Below are 22,317 nucleotides of genomic sequence, written 5' to 3'. Positions count from 1 at the left end.
AGGTGTAGATACTTCTTTCCCTGATGCAAATACCCACCCTTCCAATACTTCAGTAAATGGCTCCATGAGTTAGCATGAATAAAAAAAAAATCATAGCATGGTGAACAAAAATTTAGTGATTATTTTATCTAATTCAATCTAATCCCATTGATATTTGTTAACTATTTACCTCTTGTGAGGAAAGTTCCTGGAATATCTTAAAATTATATATATATTTCTTATTTTTGTTTTCAATTATGAACCTGCTGAAATCTGTCCTAGGTTCTAGGCACTTAGTGAGTCAGAATTTCCTCAAACCATAACTTATGAGCCCATATTGATATTTTAAGTTTTTTCTCATCAACTAAAGGGCATATAATGGTGATAAAAATAACAATAGTACATTCCCCCCATAGAGTTTGAGCTCATTCTTTTGGAAGAGTGGATATACATAGGGATCATGTATGATGCATTCAAACATGGGAAACACATTTGGCCAGAATACCTATGCAGAGAAAAGTATATCCAGGCATCATTTGAGTCCAGGGCACTTTCATAGGATGGCAAATCATACTTCAGATACTACATAGCTGTAAATATCTTCTGGTTATAATATTGTGCTGTTCTCTGTTAGGCCTACTTCATGATGGACATTGTTTATGAATGTTCCTCATTTCCAAAAGGTGTCTGATATGCAACTGGAATACAATGGAGGTTTTGAGGAAATCCATGCATTTGAGAGACTGGCAAAAATGAATATAAAACATTGCCTGGAAGGTTTTACTGATTTTCTTCAAGACTTCTCTCAAATTTTGTCATCTGCAATAGACCTCTCCAACTTCCCTTCCCCAATTTTTTAATGCCCTTCCCTCTAAGAGTCTCTTCATATAGTCTATATTTAGATGCATGTGTCTAGATATTTACATCTTGTCCTCTCTTCTCCCCATTAGAATATGAGTTCCTTGAGATCAGGGACGTTTTGTTGTTTTTGTTGTTTCCCTAGTGTTTAGCACAATGGCTAAAATGTTGTTATTGTTCAGTCATTTTCAGTTGTGTCTGACTCTTTGTTACCCCTTGTGTGTTTTTTTTTTTGCAAAGATACTACAGTGGTTTGCCATTTCCTTCTATAGATCACTTTACAAATGAGGAAACTGAGGTAAAGAGAATGAAGTGACTTGCTTAGTGTTACACAGCTAATAAATGTCTGAAGATGGATTTGAACTCATGTCTTCCTGGCTCCAGGCTTGACATTCTATCTACTTTGCCACCTAGCTGTCCCCCTAAACCATAGTAAGTGTTAATACTTTTTAACTGACTATATCTGAATTTTTAAAAACAATAAATAGTTTCCTTTTGATTTGTGATCTTTGTGTGACATAAGCTAAATCTATATAGTATTTGTGAGAAAATAAATGGGGCAAATGAAATTGGCCCTAGGCAAAAAGGATTAGACAGGAAATGTGATATTCAACATATACTATTTTCGTGTCTTTTTCTCTCTACCTTTTCTTCCCTTTTAATATCCCCTTTCTTTCTTATTTCTCCTTCTTTCCATTTAATGAGTGACCTTATGTTATTCCTTGGCTATTCAATGCTTTTTACTGTGATTTTCCACCATTTTTACCAGGGTATGTTTCATAATCCTAATATTTCCAGTGTTCCTTTACCCTCATTCTCTGGTTTAAATGCTTTGCATCCAATTCTTTTAAGTCACTTCCTCAGTGACTTTTAGCTAATTTGATAATACAATCATGCTAATCTCTTAATGTCTAATGTTGTTAATGAGCCTGCAAGACTGGGGTGGAGTGTGGAGAAGAGAGGGCTAATGTCTTAACTTTCATCCTATGTCAGGTTTTCTGAACTCCTAAATCTATTGGAGTATCAGGACTGCTGAGATCTTTTATTATTGTTTTGTGAAAGTCAAAAGGCAGAATCGACAAAAACACTATATAGCTTTGCTCTAGAGAAATATTTAATAGACACAATCAAAATATAGACCATAAGAGAAGTCTTAGCTCAGTAATGAGCTAATCTAGAGTAAATTGAACTACTAATATGTGTATCATCAAGAGAATCCTTAGTTCAAAGATATACAAATCTATCAACAACTAGTATTATGTATTACATGCAGAGTCCTTAACAATGATCTTAAGTATAAATCAGGCACACCCTTATTCTTATAAAGAGGATGGCCGGATTCCCTCTCAGGAGCTCTGTTGACCGTTTCCAGACTATATCAATGTATATGTGTGAGTTTGTGGGGGAAGTGGTTGGGGTAGGAGAAAAAGGAGACAGGAACAGAAACTGCAACAAGGACAGAGAATGTTGGAAAACATTACAAAACCAATTCTCCTCTATTCTTCCTAGCTTCAAGTCAGAACACAGCCAAGTCAGCAACCAAAGTCTGAAGGGAAAATGAAAATTCTTCTATGTCATCAGGTTTCTGTTCTTTCATCAGACCAAGGTTATAGAACAAAGTTGAGAGCATAACTGCTAGAGTATTTCTCTCTCAGAAGGGCATATGCATCTACATGGAGTGAGCAATAGATAGAATACTGGACTCATGAGTCAATGAAGACCCAAATTTGAATTCTCAGATGCTTACTAGCTGTGTGACCCCGAGCAAGCTACTTTTCCTCTCTGAGATTAATTTTCATCATCTGTAAAATGGGGCTAATAGTATAACTTACTTCACAGAGATATACTGTGGATCAAATGAGGTGACATACCTAAAGAACTTTGCAAAGCTTACAGTGCCTTATGAGCTATAGACATAAGAGAACAAAGACAGGCAGAGCCAAGATGGTGGAGTAAAGGCAGGGACTCACCTGAGCTTTTCCCCAAACCCCTCAAAATACCTTTACATAATGGCTATAAGTAAATTCTAGAGCAGCAGAACTGAAAAAATATGGAGTGAAGCAATTTTCCACCCCAAGATAACTTAGAAGGTCAGCAGGAAAGGTCTGTTGCACCAGGATGAGAGAGGAGCACAGTCCAGCACAGACTATACTAGCACAGACTAGGCACCAGCAAAGCAGGAGCAGGCTTCAGGGAGACTTAATCAGTGGCAGCAGTAGCATCTTCCACACCTTTCAGTCCACAAATGTCAAAAACAACTTAGAAGATCGGCAGGAAAAGTCTGGGTGATAGTGGAGCACGTCCAGAGCAGGCCATGCCAGCGCAAACCCAGCCTCAGAAAACCAGAAGCAGGGCTTGGGAGCCACCGAATTAGCAATTGTAGTGGCTAATTCAGATCTTTCAGCCCACAGACAGTAAGGGTGTTGAACAACTGGTCATAAGGAGATTACAGTGTTCTTTTTGCTGGAACTGAGGCAGGACTCTGTTGCTTTTGCATACTTGGATCCTGAATAGCAGTTGCAGGGTGAAAAGAAGCACTAGTATATCAGAGCTTATGGCCATAGTGGAGCAGAGACCATTGTCATAGTAGTAGGGCAGAAAAGAGTGCTTGTGGTCTCTCACAGACCGGAGCACAGCCCAAGAGAGTAGTTAACCTGTCTCCTTAGATCATACCACCCTGGAAGAACTGAAAACTTACAGGTCCCTAGTAGTATCTACGAAAACAGCTGCACAAAACTTTTAAATCTTGAGACAGTGCACCCTCCATCCTAAAAGTAGAGTCCTACTTTAACAAAGAGTTAAAAGTCAAATAATAAGCTAGGAATATGAGCAAATAACAGAAAAAAAATGTCTGACCATAGAAAATTACTATGGTGACAGGGAAGATCAAAACACTCTCAGAAAAGAAAACAAAGGAAAAAATCCTACATCCAAAGCCTGCAAGGAAAATATGAATTGACATCAGGCCATGACATAGCTCAAAAAGGATTTTGAAAATCAAATAGGAGAGGTAGAGGAAAAATTGGGAAGAGAAATGAGACTGACGCAAGAAAATCATGAAAAATGAGTCAACAGCTTGGTGAAGGAGACACAAAAAATACTGAAAAAAATAACACCTTAAAAACAAATTGAGTCAAATGGTAAAAGAGATCCAAAAAGTTAATCAGGAGAAGAATGCCTTAAAAAGCAGAATTGGCCAAATGGGTAAAAAAGAGGCACAAAAATTCACTGAAGAAAAAAAAAGCCTCCTTAAAAAGTAGAATTGGTTAAATGGAGAAGAAGGTATAAAAACTCACTGAAGAAAACACTTCCTTAACATTAGAATTCAGCAAATGGAAGTAAATCACTTTATGAGAAATCAAGAACCAATATAACAAAACCAAATGAATGAAAAAAAAAACAGAAGGCAATATGAAATGTCTCATTAGATAAACAATGTAACTGGAAAATAGATCCAGAAGAAATAATTTAAAAATTCTTGGACTATGTGAAAGCCATGATCAAAAAACAGCCTATATGTCATCTTTCAAGAAACGAACAAGGAAAACTGCCTTGATATTCTAGAATCAGAAGGCAAACTAGAAATTGAAAGAATCCACTAATCACCCCCTGAAAGAGATCCCAAAATAAAAAACTCCCAGGAATATCATAGCCAAATTCCAGATCTCCTAGATCGAGGAGAAAATACAGAAACAGTCAGGAAGAAACAATTCAAGTATTATGGAGCCATAATCATGATAACACAAGATCTAGAAGCTTCTATATTAAAAGATCAGAGGGCTCGGAATATGATATTCTGGGGGGCAAAGGAGCTAAGATTACAATCATGAATCACCTACCCAGAAAAATTGAGTATAATCCTTCAGAGGAAAAGGTGGATATCCAATAAAACAGAGGATTTTCAATAATTCTTTTTTTTTTAATGAGGTTACATGTTCAGTTGAGAAGACAAAGGAGATGGGAGTATACATAATATTACTGGTAACATTTGAAGTAATCATCAAGGTTTAAATCTTCCAAATATATTTGGTCTTTAATACTACTAAGGAATTTAAAAGACTAAAACCCTTAATGTCAGAATGTAAAGGTAAGTACCAAAAAGTATTACAAAAGATATTAACGCCAATGTCATTGAATTAGCTTTAGCTACCAAAACTTTATAATGTCAGAAAGAGATATCTTCTCATTGATTACATTTTAGAAATACTTTGTCTTCAAATAACAGTAGTAAGTCATTTGCAGAGAAGGTAAGGATATACTTCACAATATCTCAAACCTTCAGGTCATTGATGCCATTTTGTCTCTCATAATCCGCAACCACCTTTTTGAAATAAGACAATTTACTTTTCAGCTTCTTGCAGTATTTCTTATTCTTATAATCTGCAGATGCTTTCATTTCCTTTAGTCAATTATATTTTTCAGCAGCAGCCATGTATTCCTCATTTTCTTCTAGATAGTCATCTAGTTCTTTATCCAGGCAGGAGAGCTCTTTGTTAATATCATCAATTTCTACTTGTAAGCTCTTATATTCCTGTAGGTCAATGTCAAAGTGTTTTTTTTTTCTTATAAAGCTGTCTCTGCTGGTTTGACATTATTGGTGGGTACTCCCTGTCCCAGTCCTCATCCAGTTCTTCACATGATTCTCCTCCAGTGGTATAGTAGTTTCTTAGTGGTCCTGGTCAGCTCTTTTTGATGAACTTCCTTTTCCATGAAGTTTCTTTGTAGATACCATTAAGTTGCCATTGCTATTGTACCAAGATTGCCCGAAATCTTCCACAGGTGAAGTCACTGGAAGCACCTTTACCACTGCTGGTGTAATGGTTGATTTATGTGAAGATCACATGAAGAAAATAACACCTTAAAAACAGATTAGGTCAAATGGTAAAAGTGGTACACAAAGTAAATGAGGAGAAGAATGTTAAAAAGCTGAATTGGCCAAATAAAAAAAGAGGCACAAAAATTCATTAAAAAAAAAAAAACTCCTCAAATGGAATAGGAGGTATAAAAGCTCACTGAAGAAAATACTTCCTTAAAAATTAGAATTGAGTAAATGGGAGCAAATCACTTTATAAGAAATTGAGAAACAATAAAACAAAATCAAAGAATGAAAATGGATATGGTCATTTGTCATTCATTCTGCCATGAAAGGGATATGCCACACAACTCTCAATTCTATCCACATAGTCAGATGGAACTGGGAGTTCTTCTTGTGTGTCTACAGACATATTCTTTGGCCATTCTCCTACATTAGGAAGCTGCTTTTCATAGACACTTTCCTTGTCCAAAAATATCATAGCTGGCCGTCTTAGGATTCACATAGCAAAGAATATCACTAAAGCAAAAGCTTCAATAACCAGAAACCCCAGCACAAAAGCAAGGGCCTCTTGGGGATCCACTACAAAGAAATGATAAAGGTATTGATCCACATAAGGTCTAGTTGTTGTAGGTCCATAATACTGGTTGCAGAGAGCATATATCTGAGGTGAGTACATTGACCCAGAAGCTTATGCTATTGAATTGACTCCCATTATGTACACAATGGTACCAATGTATATCACAATGCCTAGGACGGCGTTTAAAATGATCACCACTGAGAAATATGTTCTTGACCTGGATATTCCAGATCTAATTACACTGATCACAAACATTACCAATGAAGGAATGAAAGAAAATATCATCATGACCAGTAGAAGCCTTTTGCCGCCTCTGGGTCAGTATAAGTTCCTCTGTAGCTGCAGCCATAGCCATAGCTCCTACAAAAACCTTAAAAGATAATGCCATAAAGGTAGTTGTCTAGACTGCTTCCCAGCAAGGGGCTTCCATAGCCATGTCTCAGGCAAGTGTGGAAGGGACACAGCAAAATATGGCAATACATATCACAATAATCATCTCTGACAAAATCCTCATCACACTTGGAAGGGAAGTCCACTTTTAGAAATAAAGTCTTTCATCCTCTGGGTAGTAAGAATAGATTTCCTGAGAAATCATTGGTCAAAAAATGCATCTCTCCATTGTATAAGTCATTGCTTGGTACATAATGAGATGGTTTGAATTAATCTGGTCTATATGGAGAAGGAGGATGTTTTATGTGGTCTATGTGGCATTGTTGATATCAACACCCCAGGGAATTTCAAAATGAAGAATTCATCTTAACCTTCTCCCAGATAAGAATAACAACCTGACTCCAGCTCTCCCTGGATCCTCTTCACACAAGCAGGTGGGCTTTTCTCTGGCCACTGCCTTCTCCCCTCTCCTCACACCCAGCCTCCAGGAATCTTGATCATCACTTTATATTCAGGGGTTCCCCTGGGCAATAGCCCAGCCACCACCTTTCCTCCATAGCACAGTTTCCACATGTTACCCAGTCTTCTCCAGGCACTGGAACATGAGGCTCTAGAGACCTTCAGTGCTAATATTGCAAAAGGAAGAAGGAAGGAAAGAAAAGGGAAGTGGAAAGGGCAGGAAAAAGCAGGTGTGGCACCACTGTCTTTAGTGCCCCATTCACTTTCCAGCATTTTTTATGAGAAGACTACAGCTGAATAGAAAATTTGATTTTCAAATATGAGACTCAAGAGAAGCGTAAAAAGGTAAAGAGGAAAGGGATGTAATAAGGTTAAACTGTTTACATTCCTACATGGGAAGATGAACTGATGCAAATGAAATGAGTAGAACTTGGAGAACATTACACACAGTAAAAGCAATATTGCAAGATGATCAGCTGTGAATGATTTAGCTCTTCTCAGCAATACAATGATCCAAGAAAACTCTGAAGGAGTTTTCATATGATGAAAAATGTTATCCGTTCCCAGAAAAAAATATTGATGGTGTCTGAATACAGAATGAAGCATACGATTTTTTTTAACTTTAATTTTCTTGAGTTTTTTTTGTCTGTGTTTTCTTTCATAATATAACTATTATGGAGATGTTGCACATGACTACACATATGTAACCTATATTGAATTTCTTGCCTTCACAATGGGGGTGGGGGAGAGGGAGGAATGGAGTGAATTTGGAACTCAAAGTTTTAAAAGCAAATATTAAAATTGCTTTAACATGTGACATGTAAATAAAATACTAAGTTAGAATTTTAAATAAAAAATAATTTTTTTGAAAAGATCAATTAAAAAGAAAGAGAGAGAAAGAGAAAGAGAGAGAGAGAAAGGAAAGGTACCATCCACGTAGAATCACTGAGTTCTTGATGCTTTCAAAGAACACTGACAAGAGAGAAGATTAGGGGCAGTGCCGCCTCCCTCCTGCTTCCTTCAAGGCTTCTGGTAAGAGAGCAACAGGACAGGAAGTCAAAAGCAAAAACTTCTGAAGGCCTGCCTGTTACTTCAAGTCCAAGTAAGACATGTGTTCTCTTCTCAGTTCCACCTCCTTAGAGGGGAAGCTAAGCCTGTCCACATTGTAATACAATGCATGTTCATTGCTGAAAATTCTGCCCAAAGTCAGTTTTGGAAGGGAATCTGATTCTTACTAAGTAAATAGAAATCCATCTTTTGTCCATAAGGTCACAGTATTGAATCAAGGTACACTGTTCCATGTCTTAGAAAGTAAACCAGACCTTCAAGCATCCCAAGAGGGAAAAGTGGAACTTTTTGTTTTGTTTTGTTTTGTTTGTCCTGGCAGAAGTTACAGAATTATAGATTTAGAGTTGAAGAAACTTGAGGTCTTATGATATTGACAAGAAACCTGGAGCCACAGAGAGGCATCCAAATATCCCTGCTTCCTTTCATTTGTCATTATATAGCATGCTTATGAGTCCCCTCACCTTCTTACTCTGAATTAATAATAAGGATCATCATTTTGGGTACTTCACCCCAATTAATGCAAATGATAAAGTCAAACAAAAAGTTAAATCCCAAGAGATGAATTATTTGACCATGGCAACTCATGGAGGTAATTCTCCAAATTTAGAGGGATAGGGTTCTGCATCAGTGGAGAGAACACCCTGATCACATCAATATTTCATGTAGTGAAATAAAATCACAATAGCTTTATTGATTGCTATGGCAGAAAATGAACATAAACACCTGCATACTCACATGAATTGTTGCCTGGATGTTCCCCCCATATTATTTTTATGCAAGGTTTTTTTTTTCAATTGTTGCCCATAATACTGATAATTTTTGAAAAGTGTTTCATTTTAATTGATCAATTGATCTATTTGCTCAAGATGTTTTTGGTTTCTATTTCTACCAACCAATAAATTTGCTATACAGTTTTCATTGCATCCTCAAATTCTATAAGCATTTTATATATGGTTTTGACCACATAACTAATAAAAAATCTTTAACAAATTGGAATAAAGGACAAGACCTTCTGCCATCATATAGAAACAAACTTCCAAGTTAACACTGATCAGGAGAAAACCACACCTTGGTTCCTGTCATTCAACTAGTTATGAAGCTATAGATATGTACTGGAAAAAGATTTCAGCTTGTAATGAGGCACAAATATCAACAGCATGATGTGGCAAAAAAGGAAAATGGAATGATTTTTCAGGCTTATTTAAGAGAGTCATAGGAATACTAAGATAATAGTCTAGATTCCTTTATCCTATTCTGGGTATATCTGGATCGTATGGCTCTAGGCAGCATATTTAGGAAGTTTATTAAAAAGTAACAATATTTTCATGTGAGCATCACATGAAAAATAGAAGACGTGGGGTGGAGTGGAGTTTATAAAAGAAACTATAAAGTGCTTGATGTTTGCCAAATAGAAGAAGGAAGACAAATCCTCTTTGGTCTAAAATGGCCAAAATCAGGGGCAACGTTTGAAGTTACTGATAGGTATAATTAGGCTTGATTCAAGGAAAAATTCCAAATGTTTAGAGCTATACAAAAGCAGAATAGAGTTCATTGGAAAGTAACCAACTCTCCCTTGTTAAAGAAAGGTGTTCAAGCAAATCTTAAATGAATTTTCTAGATGCTAATGTACCTTATTGAGTATATATTGTCATAGCTGCTGCTTGATATTTTTTAATTATGAATTTATTTGATTGTGATATTATGATCTAGCCCATAGTTCTGCCATTACCATTGACTGAGGCTGTACCTTAAAACTCTACTTAGGCCCCTTTTCTTCTCTCCACTTTGTCCAACTTTTTAATCTCTTTAGTGCTTATAGGTTCAACCACAAACTGTGTATTTTCCTCAAAATCTAATTACACGATGTCTATGGTGTTTTCCTGATTTGGTAGTAAGGGAAAATCCTAAGATTTTAGTCAAAAGGCCTGGATTCAGAACTATTTTTGCTATTCGTTACATATATGACTTAAATCTCTAGGAACTTGTGTCTTCATGTGTAAAATGATGGAGTCAGATTAAATTACTTCTAAATTACAATCTATAGATCTATATTCTTGCTGTCATGAGTGAAATTTAACAAAAGGGTAAACTAAGGTAATTCTCCACACAAGATAACATTTATTAGCATGTTGCCTGTCAATAAATGGGTGAATGGGGGCAGCTAAGTGGCGCAGTGGATACAGCACCGGCCCTGAAGTCAGGATCTGAGTTCAAATCCGGACTCAGACCAAACACTTGACATTTACTAGCTGTGTGACCCTGGGCAAGTCACTTAACCCCAGTTGTCTAATAAATAAATAAATTGAAGAACGGTTTGCCTCCATTTTTTCTAAAGACCCCAAGCAGAGAGACAGCTCCCCTTTTGTGGGTTTGAGGAGTATAAAACAAAGAACAGAATAGGGCAGGTGACATCATGAGATTAAGAGCAACATTATTAGTTACAAAGCTGAGGTGCAGGGAATGATATGGTTGATTACAAGTTTGCTAATGGGGGTTACCACAAACCCCATTCTTCTCTCAAGAGACTAAGAAATGCTCTTTATTTGAGTACAGCTGTAAAGTTTAGAGATAACTGACAAAACCATTTAGACCATCAAGCCAGACATTCTTGAACAATAGCTGGGTGCCGTAAAGATACCAGGTTCGAATTTCTTGTGTTAACACATATCCCCCACAATAAGCTAAGTTTCTTGAGTCAAGAATAGATCAGTGATTAGTAGGAGAACTGGATGTTTAAATTTAACCCACAATAGCCCAGGTGAATTTTAAAATAAGTTTGAGAGACAAGGAACCAGGACTTCAGCAGTTACAGGACAAAAGCAATTATGGGACAAATTAATTACTTGTAAATATGATCAATAAGAAAATGGTATAGAATTGATATGAATCAATTCATTACTTAGATACACTGATGTTTCATTGAATATATTATCTTATTCATTTGGGTGCTCTAGTCAACTGTGCACACTCAACCCGTCTATGTTTTCCCATTCTTTTGACTTTTGTTCATTTCCTCTAATAAATGTTCCAAAGAGAGTAACTATTCAGTTTCTGGGAGGTCTTTTATTAGATCCATTGATGTGTGGATCAATTAATCAATAAACATTTATTAAGAGACTGTGGAGAACCAGAAATTGGGATACACAAACAGGCCCACCCCTTAAGAGGATTACTGTCCTGTGGATAACAGTGGTACAAGCTAGGACCAGAATGGGTGTGGCGGTGAGAATAAATCTATTATCTATAATCTATTATTAATTAATTGGCTGTAGGTGATACACTATCATGTCTTCCCTTGTTAAGGTAAGACTTTCTAATAAAACACCCTAATAATACAAATGCTGTTGAAAGCTCCTAAAATCTGTATGGATCTTGTAAAGGGAAAACAATTATAGTTTTCCAGTAAAGCCTTTTGTTGTAATTGGTTCTTTGACAAGATAGTCTTTATTAAGGTTATGTTCTCAAAGTAAGAAGCAGAGATTCATTGATAAGTAACTTTTGGAAAAATGGAAGTATATTCTATCATTGAAATGAAGGATTTCAGAGATGGAAGATACTGTTTAGATCCTTATGTCTAATCCCTACCATTTTACAGATGAAGTAACTAGGTGTCATGGTAAATAGAGTGCTGCACCTGGAATCAGGAATACTTAAGATCAAATTTAGCCTCAGACACTTATTGGCTATGTCACTCTGGATGAGTCACTTCATTCTGCTTGCCTTAGTTTCCTCATTTGTAAAATGGGAATAGTAATAGTACCTACCTGCCAGGATTGTTGTGTGGATAAATGAGATAATACCTGTGAAGCACTTTGCATACTTTAAAATGCTATATAAAAGGTAGCTATTATTATTAAATAGAGTCTAAGACATACAAAATGATTTATTCAGAAATGTACTTGAAATGAATACTTCATTCCCAAATTCCTAATGTGATCTAGTTGATATGTGATTGATTTAAATTACATTGTCATAGTTTCATTTCAGATATGAGGATGCTACAAAGTCTGGTGGACATTGAATCCATAGTCCAAAAGTACATAATCTTAATGATACTTTCAATGTCTAGCACAGTTCTAGGCACATAGGAGCACTTAATAAATGTTTATTGATTGATTGATTGTGTTTATATGTCACACCTTAAGGATAAATATTGAAAAAGGGAACACCTATCTCAATGTATCTGTGAGAAGAATAAGCTCATATTTTATTTTCCTTATAGGCAAGCAGTAAGTATATATTAAAAACTTAATATTTTCCAGGTACTGCACTAAGGCTGGATAAAAAAGCTGTGTGGGAACTAGGCATGGGATGTGGGTGAAAATTTACCAGTTGCACCAATATTCAGTAAGCCACAATGATAGAATTAGAGAAATACAGAGGTTTAGGGCCAGAAGGAATGTAAGAAGGGGTAGCTAGGTGGCACAGTGTTTAGAGTACCGGCCCTGCAGTCTGGGGGTTCTGAGTTAAAATCCTGTCTCAGACATACCACTCACTAGCTGTGTGACTCTGGGCAAATCACTTAACCCCAATTGCCTCACCAAAAAAAGAAAAACAAAACAAGAGTGTAAGGATCTGAAACTTCAGCTATTCTTAAATCTCTTACAAAGAGAGATTAAATATATTAATAAATATATCAATGCATATATATTTAAATATGTTGGATTATTGCCTTAGCACATATCAATATTTACAGAATTTGGTAATATGATTTTCTTTTTTGTAAGTACAACTCATTACCTTCTTTTGAAAATTATGCACAATTTTCAAATCTAAAGTAAATCTAGTTTGTTTTATGTGGAATAAATGCCTAAAAGATTTTATCATCAAAAATAATCATCTACATGTATATGAGAAAACAGCCTGCATTAATGTTTTCAAACTATCAAAGAGAAAAATCTTTCTGATTTTTGGCTAATCTCAAAACATTTCAAACTTACCCTAGAATGAGTGTAAATGAAAAATATCTTTTCTCAAAGGCAGATACTACCTTCTTACCTTCTATGCTAATCTACTCAACATTCACATCTTTAAATACATAACTTCTGTTCAAAGTTGCCTCATGCAATTTACAGAATAAAAGGAAAAATCACACACAAACTTCCAGAGAAAGTTTTAAATATGAGGATGTCACTACGTTGGTATTTGGAGACAGCAATTCCTGGAGGTGTATGTGTACATAGGCATGCATAGAGTATATTGTGTATGTACATGTATACAGACACATATATGTGTAGCTATCTATATGTATACATTCATAGCTATGTTCAAACAAACCATATCACTAAACTATAACTAGTATGAGTACGCTTTAATTTTTGTTTTTGAGATACTTCAGGGATTATAAGGTATAATTACTTGATCCCTAAAATAAAATTCTATGTATTCCTATTGAGAAGGAGCATGGTGTAATGGACTATAAATTGTAAAGTAGATGGCCATCTACATTGGAGTATGTGTTTTCCTCACTGGAAGTTTTCCATTCTAATAAAAATCATAAGCCTAGTAAAAATAGTATCATTAGAGTCAGCCTTTTTTGCATGGCAATTGATGTTTAGGCAAGAAGACAAAATTCAACATGCGACAGTAACAGTCTAGTAAGTTCAAGTGTTAGAACTCACTTCAATTCTTTGGCTTTCAGATTTTGCACCTATAACATGAAAATGCTGGTTTATAAGAACACTAGCCCTACTAGCTTCTAGCTCTACTCCTTCCATCCTACGAAATGCTGCTAGTTTATAAGAGGCAGTAGCTTAGAGGATGGAATACTGAATCTAGAATCAGGGAAGACCCTAGTTTGATTCTCTACTTCAGACACATTAACTGTGTAATATTAAATCACTTTGTCTCTGAGACTCCGTTTCCTCATTTATAAAATGAGAATAATACCTGCCACACTTATCTCAAGGAGTCATTGTGAGAGCCAAATACAATAATACATTTACAACACTTTGAAAGCCATCAAGCACAATAAATGCCAGTTGGTTGTAGTTTGGAAATTTTCAAACGTCTGAATGATTTTTACCTAGTGTGTGAATAATTTCTTTTTTTTGCCTCTCATTCTCCTTTAAAAAATTAGATCAAGATTTCCAGTAAGTAGATGCTCTCACCATTCCTGACAGAAACATTTTCAAATAATTTCTATATTCTAGGAAGATAAAAGGCAAAAGATGGGCATGGCTAGTCAGGAAGGAAGAAGAAGGAGTATTAGGAGGAAGAACAAATTGAAAGCCTAACAGGTATATATTTCTTTACTATTTTGAACAGGAATAAGCCCCTTGTATTCCCAGCATTTTAACACACTGCCTCGTTTTTGTTATTATTGTTCAATTGTTTAGTCACGCCCATTACTACATAACTCCATTTGGGGTTTTCTTGCTAAAGATACTGGGATGATTTTCCTTCTTCATCATGTGCCCATTTTACATATTAGGAACTGAGGCAAATACATGTTAACTGACTTGCCTCAGGTCACACAGTAAAGTGTGTGAGGCCAGATTTGAACTCCGAAAATAGAAAGAGTGAGGTAGGCATGGTGAAAATTGTCTTGAGTAAGTAACATAAAAAACTGGCATTCCCTAGAAAGTCAATTTCCCTTTTAAATTCTTATATTAACCTCAACTATACATGACTTTATGTAGACATGACATATTCAAATTATATTTGTATTTTTCATAAATGGAGTTCAGAAAATGTTCCAAATACCTAATAAAGATTCGAAGGACTCTACAACTGGCTAATTTGATCAGTTTAGATATTCAGGAACCATGTATTGTTCAGATCAAATAAACTCTTGCCTCAGCAAATGCTTGAATTGTCAAACAAGTTTTAATAAATGTTTAAATCTTTACTTCACTTTTTTTTGTAAAGACGTATATGCTGGATACATTGTGCCTATATGGCTGAAGAATTATATTTGAAACACGTTATTAGAAAGCAGTAATTCTCTTAATATTCTGCATAGGCCACAGGGCTTCTCAAAAGCAATCAGTCAATCAACATAAATTAATAGGGCATTTATGATGTGCCAAACACTATGCTTAAGTAACTAAGTGGTGTAGTGGATAGAGCATTAGGCCTAAAATCAGGAAGATCTGAGGTCAAATCCGGCCTCAGACACTTGGTAACTGTGCAACCTCAGGTAAGTCACTTAATATGTATTTGCCTCAGTTCCTAATCTGTAAAATGGTCAAATGCTGGAGAAGAAAAACTATTTCAATATCTTTGGCCAGAAAACCTCAAATGGAGTCATGCAGCAATGGACATGACTAAACAACTGAACAATAACAACAAAAACAAGGTGTTGTGTTAAAGTGTTGGGAATACAAGAAAGCAAAAATCAATCAATAAATAAACAGCACAAAACAAAACAGAGCAACAACAAAAGTCTCTTTCATCAAGGATCTCATTCTAATAGGGGAGACAATGTGAAAATAACTATGTACATATAAGAAGTACAGAGTGGATGGAAGATAATATCAGAGGGGAAGGTGCTGGCATCTAAGAGGGTTAGGAAAGGTTTCATGTAGAAAGTGGGATTTGAGCTTTCTTAAGATAAAGGTAAGGGAAATAAGATTCAGTGGTGAGGAGGAAAATATGGAATGGAATTTTAAGGTTGGGAAAAATCAGTAGCTATCTAATCCAACCTACATCAAAAAGGAAAAAAAAAAAGACCAGAAAGCCATCCTTTTTATACTATGCATGGGAAGTTATCATCTAGCCTTTAAAAGAAAAAAGAAAAAAAAATGCCAGATGGCTAATTGGGAGGAAAAAAAAAGTCTTCATTATCTCCCTCATGGACTATTGTAGAAACTCCTTAATTGGTTTATCTGCCTTAAGTCTCTTCATTCTCCAATCTGTCCTACATACAGCTGTCAGTCATATTCTTAAAGCCCAACCTGACCATGTCATTCCCCAATTCCATAAACACTGGGGGCTCCCGAATGCCTCCAGGATAAAATGCAAATTCCCAGTGTTTAGTGCCCTTTACAATCAAATTATATACTCCTTTTCTGAAACAATTATACACTCTTACCCTTTAAAGAACTATATGGTCCAGCCAAACTGGCCTACTTGTTCGCTTTCATATTCCAAATGCATTTCCCTTCTCATTTCCTTTGTGCTGGTTACTACTTATGCCATGCCAGGTATCCTTTCCCTCTTCACCGTAGCCTTTTTTTTTTTTTTAGGCAATTGGGGTTAAGTGACTTGCTCAGGGTTACTCAGCTAGTAAGTGTCAAGTGTTTGGGCTGAGGCCGGATTTGAACTCAGGTCCTCCTGACTTCAGGGCTGGTGTTCTATCCACTGTACCACCTAGCTGCCCCCACCATAGCCTTTTACAATTACTAACTGCCTTCAAAGTTCAGCTCCAATGCCATGAAATTTTTTCTGATGCTTCCATGTGCTAGCTAGTACTTCTCCCAGCCACCTTTTTACTTGTGTATACATGTATTCCTATGCAACAGAATGAAATTCCTGGGCATCCTGGATGATTTAATTTGTGTCTTTCAATTGCAAATGACCATCATAGTATTTGGCATGTAGTAGGTAATTAATAAGTGCTGATTGGTAAACAATTAGATAAAAATGAAAAACAGTATGTAATGGCCCATTTTGTTACAGATCAGTTGTTTTCAGCTGTGTCTGCCTCTTCCTGACTCCTTTTGAGGGTTCTCTTGACAAAGATAATAGAGTGGTTTTCCATTTCCTTCCCTAATTCATTTTACAGGTGTGAATGACATATTAGATTGAGTGATATACATGATAAATATTACAATCTTTCAGAAACCCAATCTTTCTTGGCCTATCTGAAGCAAGACTTTATGGAGTAGGTAAGAGTCATAATGAGCTTTGAAGAATGTGAATGACATGGAGAGCGTGCAAATTGTGAAACTTCACAGAAATAGTGAGCATTTGCCTTTATCCACATTTCTAAAAAACTTACATGAAACACACTGCAACCTAGTTTTGAGCATCTCTTCCTGATAATTTTGGAAAGAGCAACTAACTATAAATGCATCTTACAAGAATATGCAGGGAGTGTTGTTCTCGGACATGAAAATATCATTTCTCACTGGCAGTACTATTTGAAAGAGGAAGAACTTGGTGAGCAGCTTCTAAGAGTTAGCTAACTGGACAGGAACACAAATGTCACTCAAATGATAAGGTGAGAAAATGAATAGGAAATAGAACATGGAAAGTCACAGAAGTAAATGCTAAAACACTGCTTTGAGATACTTTGAATATGACTCTGTTGAAGGCAAAAAGCCAATAATACATATTCATATAAAATAAAAAATCTATTTTGAATTGAGCATATGAGTACCTGTGTATTTTGGAAAAATAGGCAATCTTCACTTAGTTTATCAACAAATAAATGTCTTCCTGAAGAGTAAAAAAGCTTCAAAATCAATCAAACATTATTTTTGTTATTGTGTATAATCAATATGAATAAGAAATCTATACCTATTCAAAAGTGAGTCTAAAAATTGACTATTAAAACTATCACCATTCAGTGGAAAAGGATAAATTAATGCTTTTCCCACAATAATCCAAAATAATGCTATCCCCAGAATGAAAATGTATGTTCACTATGATATTCAGAGGTATCAGGTGGCACTGTAGATACATCCCTAGATATGAGGTCAGGAAGCTCTGATTTTATTTCCAGCCTTGGGCTGTACATTAGCTGTATGACCCTGACCAAGTCACTTAACCTTTGCCAGCCTCAGTTTCATCTGTAAAGTGTGGATAATAATAGCATCTACTTCCCAGGGCTGCTGTGAGGATCAAGTGAGATATCTGCAAAATGCATTGCATTATGCATAACTATACATAGTTAATAATAATGAAAACAACAATGGTTATTATTATCATTATACTTTATACTATAATAGTTGGAGTTGATGCTCCTGAACACTTTTGTAGCAATACAGTCCCTTGAACCTCAGAGGTGATATGCTGAAACTAAATGCTTAGGAAGATGAATGATATAGGAATATGCAAAATGGGTTGTTTGGAATCAGCAAAGTAAGAGAGAGATTAGAGATAAAGAGACCATTTGGGAATATATTGGAGTAATGTAGGTAAGATGATAAAGTTCTCCGTTTGAGTGGCAATAGTGGAAAAGGAAAGATGACTCCAATAGACGTTGTAAAAGAACAGGAATGGGAAGATATACATAATTCAGAAAAGACATTGGTTTTAGGAAGGAAAATTAGTCTCTCTTCCTATCATGGAGTCCAAGAATGTTAGCACTAGAATGAATCACAGATGTTATCAGATACAATCTAGTGTTCATTCTATAGACATGAAAACTCAGTCATGAAGAAGGGAAGTGACCTTAACCATTGTCATACAGTCAAAGACAGAGCCAAAGCAGGAAGCCAGATCGCCTGACTTCAAGTCAAAGGTTGAGTTAAAGGGCAGTGCAAAGACACACCTAAATCTATCAGGGGCAAGAAGGTAGAGGGTTTAGGATCTTAAGGAAATATTAGAAATGTTAGCACAAACTCTGTAGAAAGTGAACCCGGGGCCTGATGTTGGATAGGATTGCTGAGCATTGGTAGGGTCAGATTTTTAGCTAGCAAATGCAAGTATCTAAGTTGCCAAGTCTGCTGGGCATGGAACTTCCTCCAGTAGCATTAGAAGATATAATGAGGAGAATAGAGAAAGAATAGAGAAAAACTGAGAAGAAGGTAAGGAATGATGGCCAAATCTCCATGAAGGTTGAGGCTTGAAAATAAAGAACCCTGAAGATAATCATATTAGAGCACTGACTCTGGGATATGGAGTAATAATGATGCAAATTTATCCAAGAAGAAATAATGATATAAATGAAATGAAGCTTATGCCTTAACGGTCCTGGTAAAGGAGAAAATCAAATTGGTAAAAGGAAGGTAGGTATGGTTAGTGGAAATAAGATGGTCAGAGAGAAGAAATAGAGAGTTGGAGACATTGTCCTCCTCCTCCTCCTCCTCTTCCTCCTCCTCCTCTTCCTCCTCCTTATCATAACAATAATAATAACAGCTTGTGAAGGCACACTGTTGAGCATGCCCATGTTTGACCTCAGCTGAGGAGAAATGGAGGTGAATAGAAAAACAAGAAGTGAAGTCAATATGATTCACATATTGATGACTAATAAATATAATTGGTCAAGGTGCCTAGGTTTCTAGAAAATGATAAGGCAAGGAAATAAAGGACCATGTACTACCGACATCTAGAAAAAGATGAAGTAGACTACTTCAGCAATATTTCTCCAGTTCTAAATTCAATTTTATTATTTTTTTCAGTTTCAAATTTTCCTGAAGGAGTTGCAATATAGCATAGTAGATTAATAATTGGACTTAACATGAAGAATTTGGGTTTCACCACTAACTACTTAATGACCTTGTCCAAGTTACTTTCCATCTCGAAATCTCAATTATCTAATCTATAAATTGGGTGCAATAATATTTGAATTATTCACTTCACAGGCTTTTTGTGAAGAATGTGTTATTAAAAGACTAAGCTGCTACATAAATGTGGGTTTTATTTGAAGACTATGGCATAAGAAAACGGCATCAAATTATAGTATAGAGAAACAACAAGATTGTGGTGGTTTTATTAAAAAGAAAATATTGCATAGTTAATTTCACATATCTCTAAGTTTCCATCCAGAGTCAACATTTTATAACTAAATGGCACAGTTTACATATTTATAGAATTAACCTTTTTTAATCAAAACCCTTTGTAGTGATAATGTTCTTCCCAAAATGTTTTAATGATAATATTTTAATTTTGAAATATTGTAAACTATATAAATGATTATAGAATATCAAACTGATTTTCTTATTATACAGTCACATATAATTATACTTAACTGCTTCCAAGAATCAATGATTTTTAGCTCTGCACCTTTCCCTCTCTGATACATATCACAAACCTTCTGTAACTTATTAGATTGCATTTAAGAATTTCTGTGATTTAAACATTCATCAACTGGTGGTCAAACTAGATGATTAACCTCTCTTAAGTAGCTACATTGATTTTCAGATGCCAATTGCCAAGTTCAGTCCTAGACACAAATCAAAATCCTTTTTTTTTTCTTGAAAGGACCTGTTAGAGATGGTACTCTGATGGTATAGCCTCCGATAACCAGGGACAAAGGATAACATCGTCCTTCAGAGAACATGTGTTCACTTTGATGTGGTAATTCCTCTATCAATATTGACCCAACACATTTATACCCTCCTATATTGAGACTTTTCATTTTTTTTTCTCAAACACCCTTCATAGAAGGGCTATACAACATATTAGAGTCTATGTCTTTGAACATTTTGTGAGCAATGGGAAAGCCTTTGTACGGACCAAACACCAAAACTACATGACCAGTTCATCTCGTTTCCTAAGCATACATTTCTTTTGGTCACATAATTTATATAACTTCTTATGCCCAGGTCTATTTTGAAATTTTCTGTAGCCTCCTTGCACTCACCATTTGTCTCTCTAGGTGATATATATAGAAGGAAAGAAATAAGCATTTGTTAAGCACCTATATTGTTCCAGGAGCTGTGCTGATTGCTTTACAAATATTATATCATTTGATTTTCACAACAACCCTACAAAGTAGATGCTATTACTACCTACATTTTACAATTGGGAAAACTGAGGCAAATGGAGGTTAAATGACTTGCCCGGAGTCACACAGCTAGTAAGTGTGTGAGGCCCAATTTGGACTCAAATCATTCTGAATCTGGAACCAGTACTCTATCTACTGAGCCATCTAACTCTCTCATATCATAAACACATAATCACAAACAAGTAATATATTTATGACTATACTTCAGTTCATGGGATATGACTTTTCCTGATACTCTTAGCTAATAGTACCTTGTCCTGACCCTAGAAATTACCCAGTAATTTTTCAGCATGCATTTTATATTTACTTATTTGTGTGAGTGGTTTCCCTTGATAAGCTCCTGGAAGACAGTGAATCTTTCACTTTTGTTTTTATATCTCCACTACTTAGCATACTGCTTGGCATATAGTTGGTATTTAATAAAGGTTTGTAGAATGATTGATATGCATAATGCATAGATCTCATATAAACTTGCAGTAGCTCTTATATCACTGTTTTTTATTGCTATTTTATTTTTCACAGAAAACTGATAGAGCTACAATTGAGTTTTGAATAAATTTATTCCAATTCATCTTGGCTATGAAGAAACTGGGACTCAGAGAGCTTTAGTTATCCAAATATGTGTGGCAAAACTCTCAAGGAAAGCTGCTTCAGAGGAGAGACTATTTCTTTATGTCATCTGTCATAGCAAACAAGATACCTTGCGCATAGCAGGCACTTGAAAAATATTTGTGGATATTAATTTGGGACATTTTTGCCATGTAAAAATAATTCATGTCTAAAGAAGTTCATGATGTGCAGGATTTAGAAGTGCAACTGTTCAAGATCTCATATCCTTCATCTGCAAAAGCAACAGTAGGACTAGCAGATTGATAAATTCCCTCTCTGCTCTAAAATTCTGATTAGGTGATTCTTAACTGATGTGGTGTTTAACAAACTTAGTAAAATTGTGTGCCAGGAGTGCCTGCGTCCCCGGCTGTGGTATGATGCCAGCAGAGTGTGAAGAGAGAAAGAATCACGGGCCAGGTGAGAGCAGTGAAGAACAAACTCTGTTTATTGATCTGAGGGCTCAGGCTTATATAGTACTGGATCAAGCAATAGTAACATTGTTATTCATGAAAAGTACAAATCTAATTAGGTGATTTCCTTACTTCCTTGTGCCTTGTCTGTTACATTCTTTCCTGAATCCTGTCCTGTACCCCATCCGTTTCCTCCCTTCCTGCACCCTGTTCTCAAGAGACAGAACAGGGGGGTGGTGAGCCGACATCCTGAGTTTCACAGCTGTCAGGCTCAGTATAAGCTGCAGGTAAGACCCGGGCTGGCCTAAGCCCTCCAACTCCCCAAAGCTGGCCCTCTACAATTGTGACAACAGTCTTTCTTTACATTTTGACAAATTATGTTTTTAAAGTCAGTTTTCCTTTTTATAACATGTTGTACACATTTTAAAAGCATTGGAAACTGCAATGACATGACTGACTTAACTTTTTTTTGCTCATTGAAATGCCAGTTGGAGAATATAATGAGTAGAAAATGTATGTGAAGGTATAAATG

At 35.9% G+C, this 22,317-nt stretch overlaps 1 pseudogene; it reads right to left on the bottom strand.

The window, feature by feature from the left end:
* Positions 1-5,107: 5,107 nt before the first annotated feature.
* The window catches only part of LOC110212563 (occludin pseudogene), a 33,050-nt pseudogene continuing 15,840 nt past the window's right edge, over positions 5,108-22,317 (bottom strand).

Source organism: Phascolarctos cinereus, unplaced genomic scaffold, assembly GCF_003287225.1.
Source record: "Phascolarctos cinereus isolate Bilbo 61053 unplaced genomic scaffold, phaCin_HiC Scaffold_4;HRSCAF=312, whole genome shotgun sequence".
Taxonomy (NCBI): Eukaryota; Metazoa; Chordata; class Mammalia; order Diprotodontia; family Phascolarctidae; genus Phascolarctos; species Phascolarctos cinereus.
Note: the sequence above shows the minus strand (reverse complement) of the source record. Positions and strands in the feature narration are given on the sequence as shown.